The sequence below is a fragment of the Gymnoscopelus braueri genome (assembly GCF_963280865.1).
Source record: "Gymnoscopelus braueri genome assembly, chromosome: 15".
Classification (NCBI taxonomy): domain Eukaryota; kingdom Metazoa; phylum Chordata; class Actinopteri; order Myctophiformes; family Myctophidae; genus Gymnoscopelus; species Gymnoscopelus braueri.
The window spans coordinates 30309983-30322264 of record NC_137620.1 but is presented as its reverse complement, the minus strand read 5'-3'; the positions used below and the strand labels follow the sequence as shown (position 1 = coordinate 30322264).

Genomic DNA, 12282 nt, shown 5'->3' with positions numbered 1-12282 from the left:
GCTGTAGAAGGAGAATTTATTTACTATAGTGAGCTTGAAGAGTGGATATTTTCGCTAATACCTACAACTTTTTAACGCTATTTTAACAGATTGAAAACTGTGTAATGTTTTGAAAATTTTGCACAAAATAGGGATGCCCGGGGTTAATGTGCATGGTTAAAAACTTGTTTTTGCAGTTACTGAAGCACTCATCACTAAGCGTCTGAGATTCAGATCGGCAGGAGAAACAGACACGTTTACAGCTGACCTGCTGAATCCATCATCTTCTACTTTTCGGGATCGATCCAAAATCTTAAAGGAAAATGTACGTAACAACTGAGAAAGAAAATGGTGGTAATGAAAATAATATATTAAAGAAAGCAATGTGTAACAGGTTTAAGGTGAAATGGTCTGATATCGGCACGGGTCGGTAGCGCTGTCGCCTCACAGCTAGAAGGTCCTGGGTTCGATTCCCGCCGGGGACGCTGTGGGTGCTGGGGGCGTGTCTTCTCCTCCGCGTCATCAGCGCCCATACCCTAGGTGGGGTTGGCGAAAGGGCCTACTCTGTGTGGAGTTTGCATGTTCTCCCCGTGTCTCCTAGGGTAGTTAATACCCTCACACACAAAAACATGTAGTAATCCTGGTCACTATACTGCCTCCCCCTGGTCAGCCGGGGCGCCTGATGGAGGGGAAGGGAACTGGTTGGAATAACGTGTTCCTTCCACGCGCTACGTCCAACCAGGGAAATTCCCCCCTGTCAGGTGACAAGAAGGTCAGTTGGCTCTCATGCATTGAAGGAGGCATGAGCTCGGCCCTGGCCTCCCTAGGCTGGTGGGGGGAGTGTAGTGCCCAGGATCACTTAGCAAATTGGCACCGGGTGAAAAAAGGGTTACAAAATCGAGGGATAAATTAAAAAAAAAAAAAATGGTCTGATATCTTCATTAAAGGATAATCTTAATTTTTTATATCAAGAATGTAAAGTGATTCACGGACAGATTCCTTGTTTTTATTTCAACAGCTTGAACCCTTCTACAGATTAGAATTCAGCACATTCAGATCATTGACAGTGTTTGCATTCAGGTAATATGCAGACTAAACTTCACTGAAAGATGCAATCCTGAACTTATTTTAATGAATCAAACATTAGTTTAATCACTCCGTATGGTAGATTATCAGTACAATATAACTAGCCCATTTCTCCAGTGAGAAATTTAGAACCTGTGTCGGGTAGGAAACCCACTGGTTGACAAATAGTACTGCCTCAAGCTCATAACACTATCTCCATAACTAGTATATCTGCAGTGGTTGGAGCAGGTGGTCTCCCAACACTTCCATTGAGAAATGTAGACCCTGGTGTTGGGAAGGCACCAACTGATTGACAAGTAGTATAGACCGGTGCTCAAATCCCGGGTAGGACATACAATTTACGGATTGCAGCTTTAAGGAAAAAAAGGCCCACCAACCATGATTATTAACAAAATATTGTTGTTTAGTCAAATCAAGTCAAGTGTATTTGTGTAAAATACTTTTGTGATTTTGTTTCCAGCAATGGATCAATCATCAATGATATCGACCTATCATTCAGTTCCTCATCCCCTCCTAGTGATGCTCAGATTGTAGATGTTTTGGTCAAAGCAGCAGGTCAAGTCACAGCCTTCCACATCGACACCACCTCCATCACTGTTAATGGAATACGTAAGCAAGTACCCGATCAATTCAAGACAGACAAATATTATAACATATTTTTTGTTTTGATGTATAGCATGCTTTCTTTTTTCTTGATTCACAGTGTGTTGTTCGAGTGGGGCACGCCACAACACGAGCATCTTCACTGCATTGTCTCTGGTGGTGTTGGCATGGCTGTTTTCAAGCCAGCAATAGTGTCACTCCTGAAGTACATTAAAGATGATAAAGGACCATGCGAAGGGACTCTGGAGATGACAGATGATAATGCTCTCACGTTTTACAGGACTTTGAAATCATTACCAGATTTATTTTATTTTTATTTTTATGTAATGGTCCAATGTAGCCTATTGATGAGAATGATAATTCTGTTAATTGAATCCACACTGCTGACTTTGCCTTTCTTACCAGAGACATTCCCCACAATTCACAATCCACTATTTATCTTTTGGCATATTCACATACTGAACTTGCTTGAAGTTTAACAAACAATTCAAATAACATATTTTTTTTGTCTTCCTTAAACCATAGTTATAAAGATTACACTTGCAATTTTACTCCAATGTATATACAAAGCTTATTGATTTAAATATATGTTTTACAGTCACTAAATACATACCAAATTTACATTAAGTCGACAGCTGGGTGACCGGGTAATTTAATTTAATTTATTTCAATTACCATACTGCAATTATAGATTGGGATTTGAGGCAAAGGTCTGTTTTTAGTAGATACATGAGATAGATGGATCACAACTGCACTATTTCTAAAAATGGGTTTCTTTGATTACAGTTATCTTCTCTTGTACAAAACAAAGGCTTTTTATTTTTTTCCACAAGAGTGCCTTGGTAAACTGTATCACCCTTATAAAGAGCACCTTATTTGGATTTTACTCCTCTCGCAGTTTTCTACTTCCCTTGTTATTATTCCCATGTATATATATAGAAAAAAAACATAATGCAGTACTATGTTGCAGACAGTGCAGGCCAGGATAATGATGGACTATATTAAAGCAAAGCAATGGTCTGAATGATTTAGTACATTTAAGTTTACATATTTATAATGCACTGTATTTATCAGACTTGAGTGTATTCAGTGAGATAATTGAGTACAGTTTTTCTTAGAGATGCATCTTTATGATGCACGGAATACATTTGTGTATCTGTGGCAAAAAAAAACTATGTTGAGTTGTGTACATAGAAATGTGGTTTGTTAGCACACATGAAGATCAGCAGTTTGCATAAGAAATGTTTACGGTATTGTAGGAGCCAAATGGGCACTGATAGATGTGATTGACAAAGGCACCGCATTTTTACATTGGTGGTGGGACTGGGAGTGTCGCTGTGGGTGGCCTCAGTGGCTATAAATAATTGCTCTCACCTGCTCACTCAATGGCTGGTTTGACCATGGAGGTAGGGTGAGCTGGGAGAGTTATATTTTGTTGACCGCTTTTGTTATTTGCTCACTGTTTAACTTATTTTTTGCACATATTTGTTACATATGTATTTATTGGAAAATGTAATAATTGGTGACACTTAAGTAAACATTTTAAACTTGAACAATTTTGTTTGGACCTGAATCTTTTAATGCGCGTCATACAGTTTTAAATCTCCCAGGCTTAGCCTGCCGGCTGATCTTTCATTGGGATTGTTATCAGCCGCAACAGGTATTAACATGTGTAGAAAGAGAAATATGAAATTCAAATTGTCACTTCACTAGACTGAGACCACTAACTCAGTAAGACTATGCCTAAACCCAGTGCCATCTATTAGAGAGTTACGCCAACTCCGTTCACTTCTTTGGGCCAGGTCTTATACATTGGCGAATAGTGACAAATCCCTAAACCGGAAGTTCATGGAATGCATAGAAGTCGACGGCTCCTTGTCACTATTTCCAACTACATGAACCACGTGACCGACACTGTTTCTGACCCCTCATTGGCGCAACTCTCTAATAGAAGGCTCTGCCTAAACCTAACGTTAAAGGGATATTTCACTTTCAAAAAAACTTTGGGTCGTTTTATCGTCTACTCAGGCTTTTGTGAGCCCCAGACCGTTTTTAAGTTGCTTGATTCAGTATTTAGATATTTGATATTCATTTTATCAGACACGCCCCCTTCCTATACAAACCCATTATAACTTCAAACTCCATTTTTAACATGTTAGATTCATCAAAAACACCCGTCCTTGGTTCTGGTCACTCACCCTGCCCTCCTAATACGCGAGGGTGCCGTGTTTTTGCGATAACTTTTTAAATTATTTCAAAATATTTCTTTGGGAAAAAAATAAAAAATAAAATACAATGGACCAATTATTTGTTTACCAACATTGAGACTGGATGCACATGTGATTGTTTCATGCAATCAATTCTCAACCTGTTGTTTCGGGGTGCGCTGGTTTCAGCACACCTCAACCCCCTCTTGTGTGTTGGCTAGTGCTGCGCGCCCTAACGAGACCTGACAGAATGGGTTTGACGCTTGCGCAGTATGACGCTTGCAACCAGTGTGACGTCGTCTGTTAAGGGGTCTATAACAAAATGTAATAAAATAAATGAAATAGTAAATTTGAAAGTGAAATATCCCCCTAACCCTAACCTCAGTAAAACTATGCCTGCCAGGGAGCCAATCAGACAGGTAAGGCGGGTCTATATCCTATAACATTGGTGGGATTCAAAATCACGCGTCCCAGAGTCGTATAAGATAGTTATGACAATAGCGTTGACTCCCATCGTAAGAATGGAATGCGGAAGTGCTCTGTCTATCTCAATGAGATAATTCCAATGTTTGGAACTAAAGCCCATAGCAGTCCGCTTTGCGGCGAGATCAAAGCGTGACGTTACTCTCTCTTCTACACTCTGCCCTGTGCGAACGCTGCTCGCGTCCCATAATGATGCAGGCAGCCTACTACAGCCTAAAAGGAAAACGCATAGATTAGTAGCGTGTGTTTACAGTCAGTGTTGTCATGTCTGCTTATTATAAGCTACTTTGGGCTACTTTTTCTGTAAGGTTGCTTGTAAATATTGATAGTTGCGGGTTGGGTTTTTTTGGGCTTGTTTCTAAAGTGTAGTTGCTTATTTAGGCTTATTAACAAATGTTGTTTAAACCAGTGGTTCTCAAACATTTTCATGGCAAGGACCCCCAGATTAATTTGTAGCTATTTGTCCGCAGACCCCCCCATCTGAAAATATTTTGTTCCAGGGGGACTCCCCATACATACATATTGCACTTTTCCCATCTTATTTTCCACCATGATTTTTTTTAAATAGCAGATCTACAAGATGCGATGCTTTGTGAGCTTGTAGGCTATTTTCAATAGGCTTAAAGTGCTCATGTGGCCATGGAATCCTTTTTAAATAATTTGGACATACCAACTGTAAACGAAGCCACAGCCGAACGATTAGAGAATCCACTGTCCTTAGACGAAGTGAAGTCCTGCATTTCTACGATGCAGAGTAACAAAGCTCCTGGTCCTGATGGTTTCTCTGCCTGTTTTTACAAGAAGTTTGCTGCTCAACTTGCTCCTGTACTTTTAGACGTTTTTAACCATTCTTTAGATCAGGGTGCTTTACCACCAACCCAAAATCAGGCTCTGATCTCTCTTATCTTAAAAAAAGACCCCAAACGATGTAGTAGTTATAGATCCATTAGTCTACTTAATAATGATGTTAAACTCCTGGCAAAGATGCTGGCAAGCCGGCTTGATACATGTCTCCCCAATGTTATTTCTCAGGATCAAACAGGCTTTGTCGCAGGTCGTCAATTGTCATCAAGTGTTCGTAGGCTTCTGAATATTGTTCTGTCGCCCTCTGACCCCTTTGACTGTAAAACCTCTTTTATTTATGCACTGGTGTCAGCTTGTAGATCTGCTATAGCCATATTCGGTGTGCTAACAGTGGAACAAATGCACTGATAACCTGAACCTCAAGTAAAACCCATACTAACCAAGCTATGTCACAATTAGATTTGGCCTCTCCTTCATCAGATTTAACTAATATGAATATATCAATAACCAATCATAGCCTTTCTTCTTCACCTACAGTATAAAGACACTTGACAAGCATACGCAGGACCATACAGCAATACAGAGCGCACAAGGACAAGCATATAAAAAGTTGCATCTGTGCACTACCACGCATGACACATTACCAGAAACAAGACAGACCAGTTCATATAGGACAAACGGATAATATTACAATCGCAACCACTGTTAAAAAAGGAGACAAATATGCTATTACAAAATATACACCCAAACCAACAACCTCCTCGACAGCAGAAACTGCAGAGAAACCACTAATGGCATTGGCTTCAGTGCTATTGGCTTCAAACCACTAATGGCATTGGTTCAGTATCCTCTGAAATCAATGCAAAACTGTTCCAAAACATAATGTCCAGGGTTGCATTGCTCATGGGACGGCCTTGCACGCCGTGCAAGAACCTATTTGAACAGGAGCACACGCAGGCACATGCATAGATTTAAAACAACTTTAAATTCACACCTCAACAAAGTTTACAAACTAAGGCTCCCGACTCACACCAGGTGAATTAACATAGGAATGAGCCTAGATGCATATCAATTCTCCATTGTGTGACCTGTAGTGTAGGTGTTAAGCGACGTGCGTGCACAACGTCATTAAAATAGAGTGCAACCACGTTCCAATTTAGCAATGCAACACTGATAATGTCAGTAGCTGCAGAAGCATCAGCAACACTGATGCAATCTGAAACTGCTGCATCCTCATTGCTGAACACTAGTGATGCGCAGGCCGACCCGTAGCCCGCGTGTCCCGCGGGTTGAACCGCGGGGCGGATGGGTTATAGATTACGACGCAATTATAGCTGGGCGGGCGAAGCGGGTCAACCCACAGAAGAAAAAAACACACCTTCTCTCTCTCTTTCTCTCTCTCTCTCTCTCTCTCTCTCCCTCCCTCTGTCCCCCCCTTTCTCTCTCGCTTGAGTGATTTTCAACTTTTTTTTTTTGCATACTGTATGCCTGACAGGCACTTACTGAGTATGGAGTATGCAGTGAAATAATGTTTCATTCAGTGAATGGTGTTCCGTACTCTATTACATGCAGTATAGTAAGTGAAGTGTTGAATGACAGGCTACGTCCAACCAGGGAAACTCTCCCCTGTCAGGTGACAAGAAGGTCAGTTGGCTCTCATGCATTGAAGGAGGCATGAGCTCGGCCCTGGCCTCCCTAGGTTGGCAGAGGGAAGGTAGTGCCCAGGATTACATAGACAATTGGCACTGGGTGTAAAAAATAGGGTTACAAAATCGTGGGATAAAAATTTAAAGTAAAAAAAAAAGAAGTGTTGAATGACAAAGTAATTTTGACTATCTACTGCGACTGTATAACCTTAGTTACCGTGTGTGTGTGTGTGTGTGTGTGTGTGTGTGTGTGTGTGTGTGTGTGTGTGTGTGTGTGTGTGTGTGTGTGTGTGTGTGTGTGTGTGTGTGTGTGTGTGTGTGTGTGTGTGTGTGTGTGTGCGTGTGTGCGCGCGTGTGCATATGTGGGGGACAAATGTCACCTTAAGCTAGGTTCAGGCGTTAGGGTTGGGGTTGGAGGTTGGGGGGTATGGTTTGACTAGTAATTAAAGTAATGTCGTAGGAAGATGTCACAGGTTCTTTATGGTGGTAAAAAGACCTGCATTTATGTATCAAGGCTACCCCCCCATAAAGCAGTTATACTTGTTGTGTATGGCATTGTATACTCACTAGAATGACAGTATACTGTAGCAGTTATTTTGATAAGATGATCAGCAGGTGCCACAATTAATTTAACCAACATAACTTTTAGTGGATACAGTAGCCTATGTGTGGATTTGTGTGGCATAAGGTAGGATGTTGCCAAGCCACTTTATGAGTGATTTAGATGTCAGTGCTGTCTAGTAGCAACCTTGAACCTGCGGAGGGTCAAATGTGGATACTCTACTGATGAAGTATGACATGTTTTGGAAGCCAATAATTCAAGAACAAGACTTATTGTTTTACAAACTAATTCTGCAAAATGAAGGATGACTGATGCTTTGCATGGTGGTACAGCATAACAAGTTTCAAACATTTTGAACAAGGAAACAGCTTTAACAAGGGGGATACACCGTTTGCATTACTGACACGCACCTCTGAAACTGGGGACAAAGAAGATTATCAGACTTCCTGCTGAACTGACACAGGTGACCGCCATCCTTTGTTTGGCGTTTATCAATGTGATTTCTGAAAATTATTGTCACCAGTCACCACATGAAGCTACTTCACCCATATATAAGTTCTTTCTGAAAGTGCTGTCACTAAAAAGGTGCACCGCAATCAACCAATTCACTTGACTGGGATTTTGCTATAGCATAACGGAATATAAATACAAATTATAAAAGGGCACAATTCATGAGCTCTGACTTTGACGTTTTCTCATTTTGAGTAAGTACACCTTCTATAGTACACACGTTTTAGTATCAGATGCTTTTTCTCCTAAAAGTGAAAGGGTATAGGTATGTAACCTATACACACACATATTTACTGTATTCTCGGTACATGTGTAGCTGATCCTAATTGTATTGTATAAAACAAAGCATATTATTATTAATGTATTCTTTTTGTAATCCATTGTGAAATCCTGCTGATTGGACTAGGATTAAGCATATTGTGGAATCCTTATCATTCCATTTTCCATTGTTATCTATATTAGTTCATTTTCCAATACTGTGTTTATTAATATTATTTAATATTCAAATGTATTATTAAAGTATATTCACAACCACTTTATATGAAGATTCATAACACTTATATGAGCATATATATATATATATATATATATATATATATATATATATATATATATATATATATATATACATACACACACACACACACACACACACACACACACACACACACACACACACACACACACACACACACACACACACACACACACACACACACATATATTCCCATAATGTTATCATTTTGTAATAGATCTTCTTTCTATTTCTATTCAATTAGTGTTGTTTTGTATGATATCCCTGTTTTTTTATTTTATAGATTCAAAAGTAGAAAGGATGGGGTTTGGACCAATACTAACAATCTTGTTCATTCTTATGGGTAAGTTGATTTATGAGATAATAATTTCCCCTTTTAACAAATGTTCTTATTTACTATTTACACATTTTATTTTGTATTCCATGCAAAGTGGTGAGCAATTTAGCTACAACACAATCATCAACAACTGTAGGATCATCATCAAACACAAAAAATGAACCACATCTGCAGCATCAAACACAACTAATGCAACCACATCTGGAGCATCAAACGCAACTAATGCAACCTTCTTATTAATGATATTAACCAGCCAATGCATCTACAACACCAGTCAGTGCAACTACAGCACCAGTGAACATTATCATCAACATCGGTCAATGGAATAATAGCACCAGTCAATGTAACTGCAGTATCAGTCAATGCAACTACATCACCTTTAATTTCAACAGGATCACAAGTAAATGCAACTACAGCGCCAGTCATTACAACCACACAGGGCCGTGCTTAGGGATCAGGAGGCCCTAGGCAAACCCCAGTATGAGGCCCCTGGCCCATACGTGGGTCGCGGACCAATTTTTAAGGGTCGCAAGTAAATACCCCTTTATTTTTTGTTCCCTACATTTTGTTTTTAATTATTGCAAAAAATGAAAATAATTTTTACAAAAATTTCAAAATGAAAAAAATAATCATGAGTTTAAAACTACGTTTTACAAAATAATTTATAAAACCCCCAAAAAAGGAATGAAAATAGCAGATCGCTGGGATAACCAGGGCCACTGGTTCTTCAGGCGGGCTCACTTACCACTCAGCTATGGCCACCTCAGAATTGGGATGAGAGGGAGGCCACTTAATTATATTTAAAAATATAAAGAGAAAGAGAGTTTGAAACTTTCAAAAGTTTATACCAAGCTAACCTATAATAATAATATTGAATTGCATTTTGATGGTGCTTTTCTAAGTACTCAAACATACTATACAAACTTAAGGTAACCTCTCCTCTCACACACTAAATACATGTATGTGTGTGTGTGTGTGTGTGTGTGTGTGTGTGTGTGTGTGTGTGTGTGTGTGTGTGTGTGTGTGTGTGTGTGTGTGTGTGTGTGTGTGTGTGTGTGTGTGTGTGTGTGTGTGTGTGTGTGTGTGTCCACAGACAGACTGTCTGTTTGTCTGTCTGTCTGATTATTCTATTCCAATCTAATCTCACTACTTCATTAGAAGTGAAATTCATAGTGAATTGTTATGAAATTAAATAATATCACATATTATTGCTATCTCACTCTCTTTCTCTCCAATGGAGGAATGGTGGAATTCAATTTGAAGTGAAACACACATTACCATGTCAAAGCCAACATGTGTGGCTGTCTGAAGTTTCTGTTGGCTAATGTGTGGCTATTGTTCTCAGGTTTCAGCTACAGATCACCTGAGAGCCCAAACATTTTCACATTGTAATTAGCTACATGCCAAAACAAGCAGAAGTTAACATTTATTTGTACATTCATTGTTTTGTTTCACTTTGGCAATGTAAACATATGTTTTCTCATGCCAATAAAGCTCCTTTGAATTTAATTGGAGAGAGAGAGATAGGGGGAAGAGTCTTAACTTAACTTTCTCATGCAATGTAGATTGTGGTGCTATGCATTCAAATGTAAATGTGGCGCTCTAGCATGGTGTGACGAATGGTGCTTCTTTGTGCCGGTCTACTCTGGACTGAGGGGGGCCTAGTGAAGCGGTCTTAGTGGCAATTTCAAAATTTGAGGAGCTCTCATGAGGCCCCCTGACTGTTTGGGGCCCCATGTTGGATTTTTTAAGGGCCTCGAATGGAATGGAAAGCTGTTTATTTATATAGTTTTTTAAATAATAATTTGAGGAGATATCATGGGGCCCCCTGACTGTTTGGGGGCCCATGTTGGATTTTTTTAAGGGCCTCAGATGGAATGGAAAGCTGTTTATTTATATATATTTTTTTAATAATAATTTGAGGAGATCTCATGGTGACCCCTGCCTGTGTGGGGCCCCAGGCGGCCGCCAAACCTTGCCTACAGCAAAGCACGGCCCTGCAACCACAGCACCAGTCAATTCAACATCACTACCGTACACTGCAACTAGTACACCAGTCAATGCAATTACTTCAGAGTAAACATAGCAAATTCAACTACAGCACTGATCAATGCAACTAGCACCAGTTAACAGAACATCATCACCATTAAATGCAACAAAACCGGTCAATGTAACTACAGTACCAGTCAGTGATACTACATCACCAGCAAATGCAACAACATAATTCAATTCAACCACATCACCAGGTAAAAAGTGACACCAGTAATTGATTCTTCATCACCAATAAAGCCTAAAATGACCTATCTGAACTCCATCATCAATCAATGTAACTTTACCACTAATACAAATTACCAATGTAATTACATTTACAATGACTTCCTCCAAATACTTTACTTGCTGGTTTTAAGTCAGTCTAATTTCAACAATATCAGCAACATGTCTCAGAATAGTAAATGCAACATATGACCATTCAATGAAATCGCTGCATCAGTCAAAGCAACATCACCAGTAATTGCAATTACATCTTCAACCAGCTTCACCTGTAAAGTTCTCAACGCCAATAGACTAAAGTCAAATTTTATAAATTGTCCATCTCAAATAACTTCATCATCAATCTATTTAACTTAATATTCACTAATTAATTAGAATAATTGTGACGTCTTCTAAATACTTTTCTTTCTATTTAAGCAGCAGCAGTGGCTCCAACAGTGGCTCCAACAGTGGCTCCCACAGTGGCTCCCACAGTGGCTCCCACAGTGGCTCCCACAGCGGCTCCCACAGTGGACCCAACAATGGCCCCAACAGCGGCTCCCACAGTGGCTCCCACAGCGGCTCCCACAGTGGCTCCAACAACGGCTCCAACAGTGGCTCCCACAGTGGCTCCCACAGCGGCTCCCACAGCGGCTCCCACAGCGGCTCCCACAGCGGCTCCAACAGTGGCTCCCACAGTGGCTCCAACAGCAGCTCCCACAGTGGCCCCAACAGTAACAGCGACATCACCAGTAACAGCGGTAACAACAGCGACATCACCAGTAACAGCGGCTCCTACAGCGGCTCCCACAGCGGCTCCCACATCGACAACAGCGACATCACCAGTAACAGCGACATCACCAGTAACAGCGACATCACCAGTAATAGCGACATCAACAGTAACAGCGGCTCCCACATCGACAACAGCGACATCACCAGTAACAGCGACATCACCAGTAACAGCGACATCACCAGTAATAGCAACATCACCAGTAACAGCGGCTCCAACAGCGGCCCCCACAGCGGCTCCCACAGCGGCTCCCACATCGACAACAGCGACATCACCAGTAACAGCGACATCACCAGTAATAGCGACATCACCAGTAACAGCGACATCACTAGTAACAGTGGCTCCCACAGCGGCTCCCACATCGACAACAGCGACATCACCAGTAACAGCGACATCACCAGTAACAGCGGCTCCAACAGCGTCTCCCACAGCGGCTCCCACAGCGGCACCCACAGCGGCTCCCACAGCGGCTCCCACATCGACAACAGCG

General features: G+C 40.8%; 1 protein-coding gene and 1 long non-coding RNA gene across 2 annotated transcripts in view; both read left to right on the top strand.

Annotated features, from left to right (window-relative positions):
- The window catches only part of LOC308101480 (uncharacterized protein), a 90202-nt gene that overhangs the window by 37923 nt on the left and 39997 nt on the right, over positions 1-12282 (top strand). The window lies entirely within an intron of this gene.
- LOC308101172 lies at positions 7917-11599 on the top strand. Its single transcript, XR_013934496.1, has 3 exons — positions 7917-8074; positions 8699-8758; positions 11444-11599. It is a non-coding gene; the product is annotated as an uncharacterized lncRNA (long non-coding RNA).